This window comes from Corvus hawaiiensis, chromosome Z (genome assembly GCF_020740725.1).
Source record: "Corvus hawaiiensis isolate bCorHaw1 chromosome Z, bCorHaw1.pri.cur, whole genome shotgun sequence".
In the NCBI taxonomy this organism is placed as follows: domain Eukaryota; kingdom Metazoa; phylum Chordata; class Aves; order Passeriformes; family Corvidae; genus Corvus; species Corvus hawaiiensis.
Window position 1 is genome coordinate 6,786,778 of NC_063255.1, and position 12,620 is coordinate 6,799,397.

Sequence of the window (12,620 nt, forward strand, 5' to 3'; positions counted from 1 at the left end):
TTTTTAATTTATTTCAGTACTAACAATGATAATTTTTAGGATAAAGATAACACCTTTACCCATTCCTCTAAATACTGCTCAAAAAGCTGAAGTTATTATGGTCCGTATTCAAAAAGCAGAGGCACAGAAAGATTATGGGTTTGCTGAAGGTTTGTAAAGTGCCCTGGTAGCAAAGCCAGGCACATAACCCAGAAGACTGTCTCCTAGGCCTATCTCTGGCTTCCAGACCACATTATTTATCCAATAAATTATGCTGATGAGGAAGAAGTACCTAATTCACAGCTCAGACACAGATTGTTTTTTCTAGTAACATGGAGAAATCATAATTCTCTGAATGTAGAGGAAGTCCTAGCTGGTGGCAGTCCAAGGTAAAATCCATTCCACAAACCTCTCACAGTATGAAGGTTAATACAACCTGAGAATTGAGGCCATGATGTTAAAGTATAATTACCTCCTTTTTTCTCTAATGAAAAACATGTTGTTCTGATTGTGAAACTGTCTATGATTTGATTTGGAAAATAAGAATACTTGATGTCAACAGAAACTAATATTGTCCAATTAATTAATTTACCTCATGATGCAATATGTAATATAATATGTTTTCTCACAGTATTGTGCTTTCACAGACCTGCCATTCACTGTAAAGGTTACTATCTTTCTTTTTATTTCTGTACAAAAGCTAACTGTAAAACTTGAAATCTTTCTGGGAAATTGCTTGGATACACAAAGAACATACAGGCCTGATTTTCAATTTTCAGTGTTTTCTGAGATTCATATAAAGGGTTTTTTGTCAGCTTCCCTTAGTTAGATGTGCAGAAACAGGTCTTCCAGGGTTGCGGTTTATTTTGAAACTTTCTCACAACTTTTATAATTGCAGATGTACATTAAGATAAAGTGTCAGTTCTTTTGCAAGAGTCTGTTACAATTTGTAGATTCCCATGTTGCTCCGTTTGCTGCTTTATAAAGAATGCTGCCTGATCAAGAGCGAACCCAATGAATGCCATAAAAGTGCTGCTTTTTCAATGTTTTTGCTTTCTGTTTTTTACAGACTGCTGTGTGAACAATAGGAGTAAGGAGGAAAGAGCTTGACCATGTTAATTAATTATTGTTGTGACATTCAGTGTTTGTTTTGGAAAAACTTCTGAAAATCTTATGAAGAGATGAATGCTTCATCCTGGTGGGTATTCTTCACATATCCGAAAACTATGTTTCAGTGACCTTACCATGGCATTTTCCATTCCTTTTCTATTCTTCTCCTTCGCCCCTTCTTTCTGTATCGATTGCAAGCAGCCTGTGCTTGACGAGATCAAAAAATAGCCATACAGTATAGTCCAGACAAAGTAATTGCAGCGACTTCAAAGAAGATTTCTTCAGTCTTCTAGTGGCAATCAAATGCCCAATGTTCCAGGAAAAGTCTGTAAGAGAAGATGGTTATCTAGCATGCTATTGAGCAACCTGGTACTACCTGCCTGCACCCAGGATCCTGCCTTCCCAGAAGTGTTAGAACAGGCACTGACAGCTAAACCCAAATGCTTTATTTAGGTTAAACAGATTCTGGAATGACCACACACCTCTTACTGGTGTCAACTAGCTAATAGCAAGATTAGTATAAACATTGATCAATTTAGTAGGGAGGGAAAGAGGAGAAACATCACCATTTAGCCTGATTCAATAGATTTCAGAGTGTTTATGGCAGCAGGAGATGGTGAGCCATGCAGGGATGGCATGTACACCTACTAGGGTGTACAAGGCAGGTATGTGTGTTTGACAGGAGCATGCCCACAACAGAAGAGCTTTGGCACTGGGCATAAATACGTCTAAGAAATGAGTGATACATCTGTGTTCTGTTTAGCTCGGTCAAATAATATCCATAATTTGTCATTCAAGTTGTTTGAATATTAATTTTTCACGATATAGATCCAGCTATAAATTAGTCAAACAATGTTTGTTCGATAATTTAAATTCTCTAGTGTTTCAGGAAATAGCTGGTTAAATTATTGATGGTTATTTCCAAATTATTCACTCAGCCTTAATAAACTGCTGAAATGTTGGTCTGAGTAAGTTTGCTCCCACTGGTATTGTAGCAGTGTACCGACATATGCCTCAGTCCCATGATGAACATTTCTGATGGTTTTTGGTTCACAACATGTTCACCAGTGGCCCTTATGCCAACTGCACTGACTTCTTAGACTTGCTCTTCCCTGGTTTGCAAGTAGTGCCTTATGAGCAACCCTGTGGGTTCTGTACTCATTTATGAAAATTTATGCATGATATAAATATTAGCAAGAAATAAATATAAGTGATATTAAGTGTGAAATCACCCACAGTTTACACAGAGCCCGGACGTGATGGGACAGCCTCATTGCACGACAATTTGAAGTGTGAAACTGCCTGCAACTGCTAAATCATCTTCCTTTATTTATTTAGGTGAAGTAAAATGTCCCTGTGCTTTCAACAGTCGTCCGCCTGCATTTACCCAGATGCCTTCCTCCTGCAGGACACCCCATTGCTTCCTGCAGCCCCTGCCTTGGGAGAAGCTGGGTTTGCTCAGGGGAAGCCAGGAAGCAGAGGAGGGCACGGGGCCAGGGCCGAGCACTGTGTCCTGGGTCAGGATGGCCCCAGGGAGGGTGCTGCTAGGTCAAGGCGCAGCAAGGGGATATTCCGGGGCCAAGGTGCTAGAGGACATCACACACACATCCTGGCAGATGCACTCCCGCTGGCCCTGCTGCTGGGTGCAGGAGGGGGGTCTGCTCACAGAGATCCTGAGGACAGGAGAGATCAGTCTGTCAGACTCACAGAGGCTGGTCTCACTCCCTCCTCCATGTAGGCTCTTGTCAAGCTTGGTCTCAGCAGAGGGGTTGGCAGGCAATGGTTTTGCCATGTGTACCGCCTCTCAGTAGCCAGCTGCATCTGCTTTTCTGCTGCTGAGCAGCTGCAGGAGGACGTGGTCACAGTTTCCATTGCTGTCTGATCTCTTGCAGTTTCTGTAAGTCACTTGGGCAGGAACCCGAACAGGAAATATTTTCGAGAGTGCAAGGTGCATTTTAGCAGCAAAACTGAAACCATCAATGTCAAGTCTGAAAAACAGATGGCTGATAAAAGTAAAATACAGTTCATTCAGGAAGCACATAAATTGATGCAGCATGTTAATAACTCAGTGGCTTGGGTGGCTGCACTGTTTCTGACACAGCAAGACCACCCCACTCCTACAGAGCACAAGCTGAGTTGCTGCTTTAGTAAGGTACCTCTTGGGAGAGGGTCATGTTGTTCCTTTCAGCTTCTTCATCTGTAATCTCCCCGTACCTTGGGAGGCCAAGGATCCGCCAGAACTGGGAAAGGAAGCACTGAATGTTGTAAAGAAACCTGGTGTTGACACAGGGACCTTTATACAGCCAGCTGTAAGAATGAGACTTCTCTGGCCTGATCCTGACCACATCACTTGTGAACAACTGCACAAAAATCAGGGATACTGCCTGCCTACTTGTATGCCTATGGGCAAGGGTGGCCCTGGGGTGCCCTGGAGCAGAATGCTCTCTTGGGCCTCTCACTGGGGTGCAGAGGGTCTCTCAGCTCCTCTGGGCAGCCAACCCCAGGATTAGTAGTTCAGGGTGGGACAGCACTGTGAAATGTTTGCGAAACCCTTGTATCCTAGAGAACATGGTCCAGCCTTACCAGCAGGCTCACGGCACCAGAAAATGGAGAAGAATCTCATCTCACATTCAACCCTGAAGCTGCCCTTACCACAGAGCACCTACCATACACTGTGACTCCCCCATCTCTAAGCTCTTACAGAGAGACCTGCTTTTTTGCTCTTTCCAGAAAAAAACATGACCAGTTTTTGACAAAGCAGTTCTTTAAAAAGTGGTTTGTTTTTCAGTTGAAGGAAAAAATTCTCTTGAGGGAAATATCACTTCCCAATTTGTTCTGCTAAGCAGCAGAGATGTGCAGAGCACAGCAGAGATCTGCAGAGCAGGAGCATGGTCAGCAGCTTCTCCCAGCAAAGTCAAAGCACCAAAGGTTCGTATATGGGAAGGATGCCAGGAAGACAGAAGTATATTTGTATGTCTGTGTGAAAAATCCTCATATCATATAGCAGTACTCACTAAAAAACATCTACTGGGTATCACAAATTTGATGCTCCTTATGTAATTAGGAGCTGCATGGGTATAAAAATGTCTCAGATGTAAAGGATGAGTAATTATCTAAATTCCTGCAAGTAACTGCAAGTCCAAATTCCTCAGCAATCTCTGAGCAGTTGCAGCCTGCTTTGAACATGCCCTGCGCAGGATGATGAAATCAAGGAGGCTTACAGCAACTTCAACTAAAAAAAAAAAACCCCAACCCCAAACCCCCCAAACAAACAAACAAAAAAACCAAACCAAAACCAAAACCTAAAACCCCCCCACACTTTTCTTCAGAGCAGCAGAAGTGAGAAAATACCACAGTTTTTCGGATCTGCTTTTAGACACAAGTCTTTCCAGGGCTGGGAAGGAACCTGACTTGTTGGGGTTCACTGCTGACACAGGTCCCCCGAGGTCCGCACTGAGGTTTGGCTCCCGGGCACTCAGGCACAGGCAGAGCACAGGGGCAGGGGCTGGTGCTCTGAGCTTCACCTCTCTGCAGGGCAGCAGCTCCAGCCCCTCCGCCTGCTTCTCAGGCTTGTTTGGTTTGGTTTTGCTAAGCACTGCTGCTTTCAGTTCCTCTACAATAACGGAGCTTGTGTACAGAGAGGTCATCCTCAGGTCAAGCCAGGATCTTTCATCTTTTTTTCAAACCTGGTATGCAGACAAGCCTTATCCTGTAGAGATAAAGTGAATTTAGGCATTTTGAAAAAGATACTGGAAAATGCTAAAAATAATCATTGGACCATAGCTTTTGAATCCCTTCTTTTTTTCTGTGAGCATCATTAATGTGTTGTAAACGTGGACTAAATGCCCAGAGTCCCTGAAAAGAGCACAATAACAGCACATCTGGATCAGAATGGTTTTGTAAAAAACATTATTAAAATGAACTGACAGGATTAACCGCTGTAACTGAAGAAAATAAAATCCACATTTTCCCACTGAATGTGAGCTGCATTTTTACCATATAGGGCAGTATGAGTCTCTTTTCAGTTGCTTGCAAGAATCGATCCAAACTATTTTTTTCCTGATTTTAACTTCAAGGCTAATCAGTATAATCATCTTCTGTGACAACCCAGTGAGCTCTGTGGTGGTGATGGTTGTTGTTTTGCTAAACATCTCCCTGAGAAATAGGTTTTGGCCAAAAGCAATGTCATGTGTTGTCCCCGCTCCTGTGTCTCACTGTTGTGTATCTAAAGTCTGTGCCCAAGGGCAACTTCTTTCTCCCTGGCTGTTGGGATATTTCTCTGAGCAAAAGTATTAAACAATTCTGCTTTTCTGCTGTTATTCCCTGATTAGGCAGCTAAAAATTGGGTTAGCATTGGCATGGAGGATTTATTTCAGGTGCTGTGTGCTCACCGAGGAACCCGCTTGGTCACTGTTCTCAAGTGTGTTAGGGAAACATCTGTAGACTCAATCCTGTTTTGGTGGACATCGTGCAAGCACACAACCAGAAAGTGTGCTTGCCCTGCAGAACCTTGGTTCTGCAGAGGAAGAACAGACTGGAGTTGAAGTGTGCTCAGATAGCTGCTGATGTAAGTTAAATTTATCCCAAAATGTTGAGTGTCAGAGCAGCAGTCTCAGATGGTGTCAGGTTTGCTGGGCCATCTTGCACTGCTGTAGTGCCACTGCCCTGGGAGGGTGGGGGGTTAACTCAGAGACCCAGAATACAGTAACACCAATTACCAGCACCCAGTTTGATGTCCAGCTTACCATGGCCAGGTTCATCAGCTGAGAGGACGTTCTCAGTGAGCAAGAGACGTGTATGAGGTGTGAGTTGTGACACTAACCCAAGACCACAAATCCCTCTGCTTAATCTCACTGGCCTCGTGATGGTTCTCTTTCCTGGCAGAAGTGGGAAATCTTCTGGGGAGCCCACTGCCTGTCCCACTCCTTCCCGTAGCACCACTTGCAGACAGCAAAGCAACCATGCTACAGCCCAGGTCCACCATGGTAAACCAAAGGGATACTGCGCAGCAGGAGGGGACACTGTGGTGCTCCAAGAAAGAAGCAACCAGAGAAACTGAGAGAATTCTTGTTTCAGCAACAGAAGAAAGATAAATTATTTCACTGATGGACCGCCATGCTTTATTTTTTATCTTTTATTATTGATTTTAAAAATGCCCTGGCTTGCTGAAGTTACAAGTTTGTGGAGGACATCTTCTGTTGTGAAAACTGGAATTAGTGTTAACTTCTGTGGGAGCAGGGCTGAACCTCATAAGCACAGCCCTCCACACATTTGATCTTCACTTGACCAAACCTGGGAGCAGTATAACCAGTCCTGGGATTGCCTGTACAATGCAAAGGCATTTTAAGGGCCATAAAGGGCCCCAGATGTGATAGGATCAGACCCTACAGATGCAATAGTAATAGGTGATCAGGTATGAAGAAGTTTGCGTGGCTAAAATTGGTGAGAGAGCAAAGGGTACTGTACCAGTGTCTTGCCAGCAGTCATGTAGTTTAAGTGAGGGTAGGGAAGTTGCCTCTTTGGCCGTGGTGACTGAGTAACTCCTCCCTTTCTGCAGCTGGATTCATCAGGGACAAGATAGCCAGAGATCATTTTCTTTTGAAGACAACAGAAGAACAGAAGTTTTTTGGCTGCCCAGCCGAAACTCCAACTGGAGTGTCAGACCACAGCTTAACTGCTGGAGAAGATCAATGGAATATTGTCAGAGCAAGGAGGTAAGGGATGTTTGTGAGTATCATACAGCCATTCCAGCTGTGCCATCTCCCTGGACAGCCACACTACAGAGGGCAAGTTCTGAGTCATGGACAGGTCCAGCTGGCCCCAGGCAGAGCCTGGCAGAGCCTGGCATTTAACTGGAAAGTAGAGAAGGCATCTGCCTGCGCTGCCAAGCAAGACAAGGCACCTTTGTTTCCCAGCCATGACCCCCTCAGCCTCAAAATGTGGAGGGTTTTCTAGGGAAAGAAAATGGAAGAATTATACACATTTACCACCCCTGCCCACTCCCTTCCCCTTTGTTCTCACCAAATCTTGTGCACTGTTTCATTAGGACAGTATTTGGCTCCTGCAATATACACGAGCACATCCACAAAATGCAGTGAGTCAAACCAACTACCCATCTTCTTTTGCAATTTTCTTGATTTTCTGGATATCCAGCATGTCTGAGCACCTGCTTAGACACTGCCAGAATTTGGCATGGGAGTGTAAAATGATGGATCCTTTCCATATCTCTGGGATTCTTTACAAAGTGCAAGGAATCTGTGCAAAATGAGATCATCCAGCCAAAGAGAGTGAGAGAGACAACTGAAATGAAGGATACACACCTGCACCAGGCAATTCAGCAGTAAATAATGAACAATTACCTCTCTGCCTGTTGCTTATCTGTGGCTGTCATAGTGCCCAAGATGAGAAGGGGAGTATTCCCTTCTGCAGGTTGTTGGTAGTCTCTGCAGTCTGTGGACAAGGCAAGAAGCAAAAAACACGTTGCTGTCCCAGGCATCAGAAAGGTTTCCCTTGGGCCAGCTGTCTTTGTAAAAGCACCAGGATAGCTTTGGTTTGCTAAATTTCAGGCACCAACAAACCTGTATAATAGGTTTGCAGTGTAAAACATCGAAAAAAAATATTCAGTGAGCCAAAAGTCTTGCAGTCTCTGGTGTAACCAGCTGAATTAAGTAGAGCTACATGGGGAGAGGGTGGAGGCTGTGAATTTCGTCAGTCTGAGAGATCTCTTTGAAACTCTCACATTTTCATCATAGAAAAAAGGAACATCTGGACATATTGTGCAAGGGCCACATTCTGCTTTCAGTCGTGCTGAGGCAAACCCAGAGCTGTCCCAAGAGGACAATTCAAAATTCACCCCAGATAAACAAGAGCAGGATCTGTCACCATATTTTTGACTCTGTTCCCTAAGCTTAACCTGTTTGTGCCCTGTGTGCACTCATTTTCTGAATGCACAGAATTTTTGTCCTCTTAATGAGTCAAAGGAGCAGGAGGGAAAATTTAAGAAGTTTCCGGTTTTTCGTTCAATTGAATTTTTCATAGTTCTTAGCATTCTCCAAAAGCCTATGTCCTGTATCACTCTTTCTGAACTTCTTTTCTCCCCTCGGCAACCTGTAAATTATTATTGCTACCTTCCTGCCCCTCTACATTGCTTATTCTTCTTTATTTTCCACTTCCAGTAAACAAGAGTGAACAACAGAGAGTTTTGTTGTTGTTTTTATTTTCCCACTGGCTCCAGAGGCCTCAGCTAACAAAACAAAACAAGACAGCTTGCTCAGGGCCATGCTGGGAATTGTACTTTTCAACTGTCTCCACTGTATGCCTCTGACACTCTACAAAATATGAAGAGCTGAGGGAACAGGAAGAGGCTGTCAAATGCAGCAGTCTTGTGCTCATTCGATTTATCTCTAATTCCTCTTAATTCCTCGTCTTATTCTCTGACTACACCTTCAATTCTGCCATCTTTTGGACAGAGCCCAATTTGAAACTGGAATTTTTTGAGTGAAAAGTAATGTCAGGAGTAAGACTCACAAGCAGAGCATGATTTTTGGAGATCTACTCTTAACAACTGAGGAAGTTCAACTTCTTTCACCAGAGTGGCTCAAACACTTAGTGAAAGCAGGGTCTCTGTGAAAGTATTCTAAAAAGAAAGGAACCAAAAAGGCTTAGATGCAGTCTTGCATCCTGAGATGCTCAGCAGCAAGAAACAACCTAGTTCCATCCCAGGTTCTGCATGTAAGAATGTTTTGCTGTGTTTTGGTGTGACATACTGGGGCTCAGACTGTGCCCACTCTGCTTTTCCTTCTTGCATGGCTGGGGCATCACTCCTCTAAAAATTTTTTTCTAATGTTTCTATTTATAATGGGGAAAAAGGAGTATTTGCTACAGAAATCCCTGCAAAGAATATGGGCAGCAGCTTTTCCATCTTCCCTCCACTGCTTTACCGTGAGGTACCTGGGAGCTTGTAATGCATTGTGCTTGATGTCATGGCAATTCTGAAATATCTGCCTCTTTTCCTGAGAAAGAAATGTCCTTGCCCTCATAGACATGAAAAAGCATCTTCATACAGACCTTTCCTGATGCTTCTCTTTGCCAAAACCAGAACAGTGCAGCAGAAGTCGATGCTCGAATAGCCTTGGCATAAGGACATTCTGATGCATATAACGCATACGATTAAAAAAAGTTAGCACAAAGAAGTGGTTGTTATTTTGCTTAAACTGAGCTCAACTCAGTAGCTAATTAAATACAGACTTTTTCCATGGTTATATGCAGTTTTCAAATTCCTATAACACAAACTGTTTTAGAGGATAAGTTAAATACAGAATGCATTGAGTTTGGTAGAGAAAGTTTAAAGGTCTGCATTTTCCCACCAAAGCTATTTCATATCAGCTACAGAGTGGGGGTGTGTGTGTGGAGGGGTTATGACCTCTTTTATTTTTACAACCATTGCCATGATTTCATAATACTGGCAGCAGTCACTTCAAGCAAGGGACTAGACTTTATTACTATAATTATATGCTAGTATGTGGGCATAAAACAGAAAAACTTTTCTATAGATAAATGCCAGTAGCAAAATCCTTTTGTCCAACAAGCAGTCCTTCAGCAGTGTTATGAATATTATATTAACCTCAGTAAAAGCTATGCCAGAAATGTCTACTGTACATGGCACAAGTCCTGTGTTCTTAGGCAGCTTTGTTCTGAGAAATGAACAGCACTGAGAGCATGCAGCACCTTTTCTTTGCAGAGCATGTCAGAGATGTTCACTCACGAATCATAGTGGTCCATTGTGAGAGGTAGTAACACCATCTGAAACAGGGGAAAACAGGCAGGGGGTTCAGTTGCTATGGGTTTGTGCTGGTAGTGTGGTGCAATGCAGGATAATACAGGGTGAGACACAGGGCTCCAGCCAGCCCAGCACCCATGAGCATACTGAGTTTCTGGGAGGCACAAAAAGGAAGGATGTATCCTGTAGGGATGATGAGGCACTGAGCCCCGTCCCGACTGCCCCCAGACAAACCCACTGTGCTGGCAAGGCAGATCCCACCCATGTGGGAGCTCCATCAGCAAAGATGAAGGGGTTGAGGAATCAGAGAAGACAAGAGCTTTATTGAGGTCCATCACTCTGCAGCTTCTAAAGTCTCTAAGCCCAGCTGTGAGAGTTGCAGAGCCACTGGCCTACCAGTCCCCTAAGCCTGACTTGTGTGAAGCTGGGCTTTTGGTGATGCATGAAACTAAAGGGTACCCTGCGCAGTTCACAATCTGGGTTGGAAGATCAGGGCCCAGGCAGGATGGTCCTTGCAGCACAAAGAGAGCTGGGAGAGGTGGCAGCAGCTGACCTTCAAATGTGAGAATGCTAAAGAGGAAAAATTTTTAGTGTGAGCAAGAGCCGACTTTGTCATCTGAAGTGATTTTAGACTTGATGACTCCTCTCATGAATCTGCACCACTCTTTGGCAGAGTGGGACTGATGGCTGGTGAGGCAGGGGCCTCAGCAAGGGACTGGTCCCCTTAGCAAAGGCTAAGCAGGAGTCACTAGCAATTTAGCAAATAAAATCACATGACTAAAAAAATTGATATTAACCACAACAAACCGTGATCTTGATTTTTTTCACATTTCCAGTAACCCTGTCCCTGTTTTCAGTAAGGTGATAAAGGAATACAGAGTAGTATATCTATCTTTGAGGAATTTTAGTGGTTTTTCTCCAGTGCTTCTTTCCAGTTGTATTAAATTTTCTTTCAGTGAATTACATAAATAACACATTACATTGAAAAATAGATCAATTCAACTTTGTCTCATGTTAGCTGGAGTTAGTAAATTACTTTTTGTGAATATTTTGCAATATCATTTTGAGTGCTTTATTTGTTAGTGATCTGATTTGAGAGGTAAAATTATTTTTAGGTATTTGCCTGATATGGAAGCATATGGAAGCAGTATTGATGTATGGCTGAATAACAAGCTGTTATTATTAACCATTTGTTATCAGTCCTATAAACCATGCACTACCCAGTGTGTTCTGTGTTGTGTTTCTGCTTGACTGAAACTTTTTAAAAGAGAATTCTGGATATTTTATATATATATATATATATATATACACACATAGGAAACTCTTCCACAGGAAGGCTGCAGCTCAAGTGGGCACTCACATCAGGAGGCAGCAGAGAGATGCCCTGCAGGCTCCCCCACCAGGCTGCAGCACCCTGTCAGAGAGGCAGTGCTGGGAAGATATCTGTCCCCTGCAATGTATGCAGACGTTGCTGCTTCTCAGCTGCCTTTCAGCACCCTCGTAGCACGGAATTTTGCAGCTGTGGCTGGCTTATGGCTGCCATGATGGGGGTTTTATATCAACTTTTATTTATGTTGGAATTTTATGGTGATGACAATGAAGTGGGCAGTACACATTCAGGTGTCAATGAACTTCATTGCCTCTTCTCACTTAGAACTCCAATTATCTTGGTTATAGGATTGCTTGCCTGGTTGTCATTTCCATTGCACAAATAGTGTGAACAATTTACACCTAAAGGCCTGATTTTGCTGCGCTGATTTTAAAAGTCATACTTACTCGATTTTCACTATGGTGGATCTGGTATTGACAGGTATTGACAATCCTATAACAATGTTGAAGCTTGAATCAAAAAGGAAAAGTACCACATGCAGAAGTCACTCTGCTGTTCAAGTGTGTGAGGATAACTGAAGTTGATTTGGATTGCTTTTGACACCAGATACATTTAGGAGTAATTTTAGTACGTAGCATGTTCATGGCTGAAAATAAAAAGTCAATCAGTAAAGACTCCCAAAAGTGTTGGCCAAACATAACATAGGCCAACCCGGTGCTCATGCAAGAATACTGAATTCCCCATGTACTCACCCCACAAATACTGTTGGCATTGCTTCCCTCAACTGGCACAGTCTTTTCCAGGTGCAATGTTCATCCTCACAAGGATCAATGATAGGCCTTACTTAATGTCTGTAACAGATCTTCACTTCCCATTCAGCAAGATTAATGAGCAAAGACCGCCAGTGGTCTGTGAGATCACAGTTCGGTTGCTGGTTTCAAGTATTCAACATGAAACTTCAACAATGACTAAAGAGAAAAGGTACAAGATAATTTTATTGTACTGACGTTCTGATAATTATTATTCTCAAACTCCCACCCAACTAGTCTGTCTCATGGCACACAGACAAAAATAAACAGAAACTAGTTTGGTCTCTCTTCTCATACATAGAGCCATAATAGGATTAGTAAAACACCAGCAGGGCAGCAGAGGGCTGATCCGAGGGTCTGTATAACCATCCCACATGGCCAAGTCCCTGGCTAGAAAATGGAAATATATTTGGGAGAAGCCAAGACATCAAAGCATGTCTCCAAATAAGCAATCATTAGGCATAGTCTTAAGATTAGGGCCTACACTGCTCTTTTTTTTCTGTTGAAAGAATAGGAAAGAGTAACTCAAGTGAGAAACCTTGTTCAACAACTAAAACATCTGAGTTTAGCTAAGCATAAAAAATATCCACCTCTGAATTACTTTCACAGCACA

General features: G+C 43.1%; 1 long non-coding RNA gene across 1 annotated transcript; it reads right to left on the bottom strand.

The window, feature by feature from the left end:
• Positions 1–825: 825 nt before the first annotated feature.
• On the bottom strand, positions 826–12,147 carry LOC125320546. The gene is made up of 6 exons (XR_007201172.1): positions 11,951–12,147; positions 11,645–11,844; positions 6,556–7,539; positions 4,441–4,798; positions 2,797–3,092; positions 826–1,415 (listed from the first exon to the last, which is right to left on the bottom strand). It is a non-coding gene; the product is annotated as an uncharacterized LOC125320546 (long non-coding RNA).
• Between the last annotated feature and the right edge of the window lie 473 nt (positions 12,148–12,620).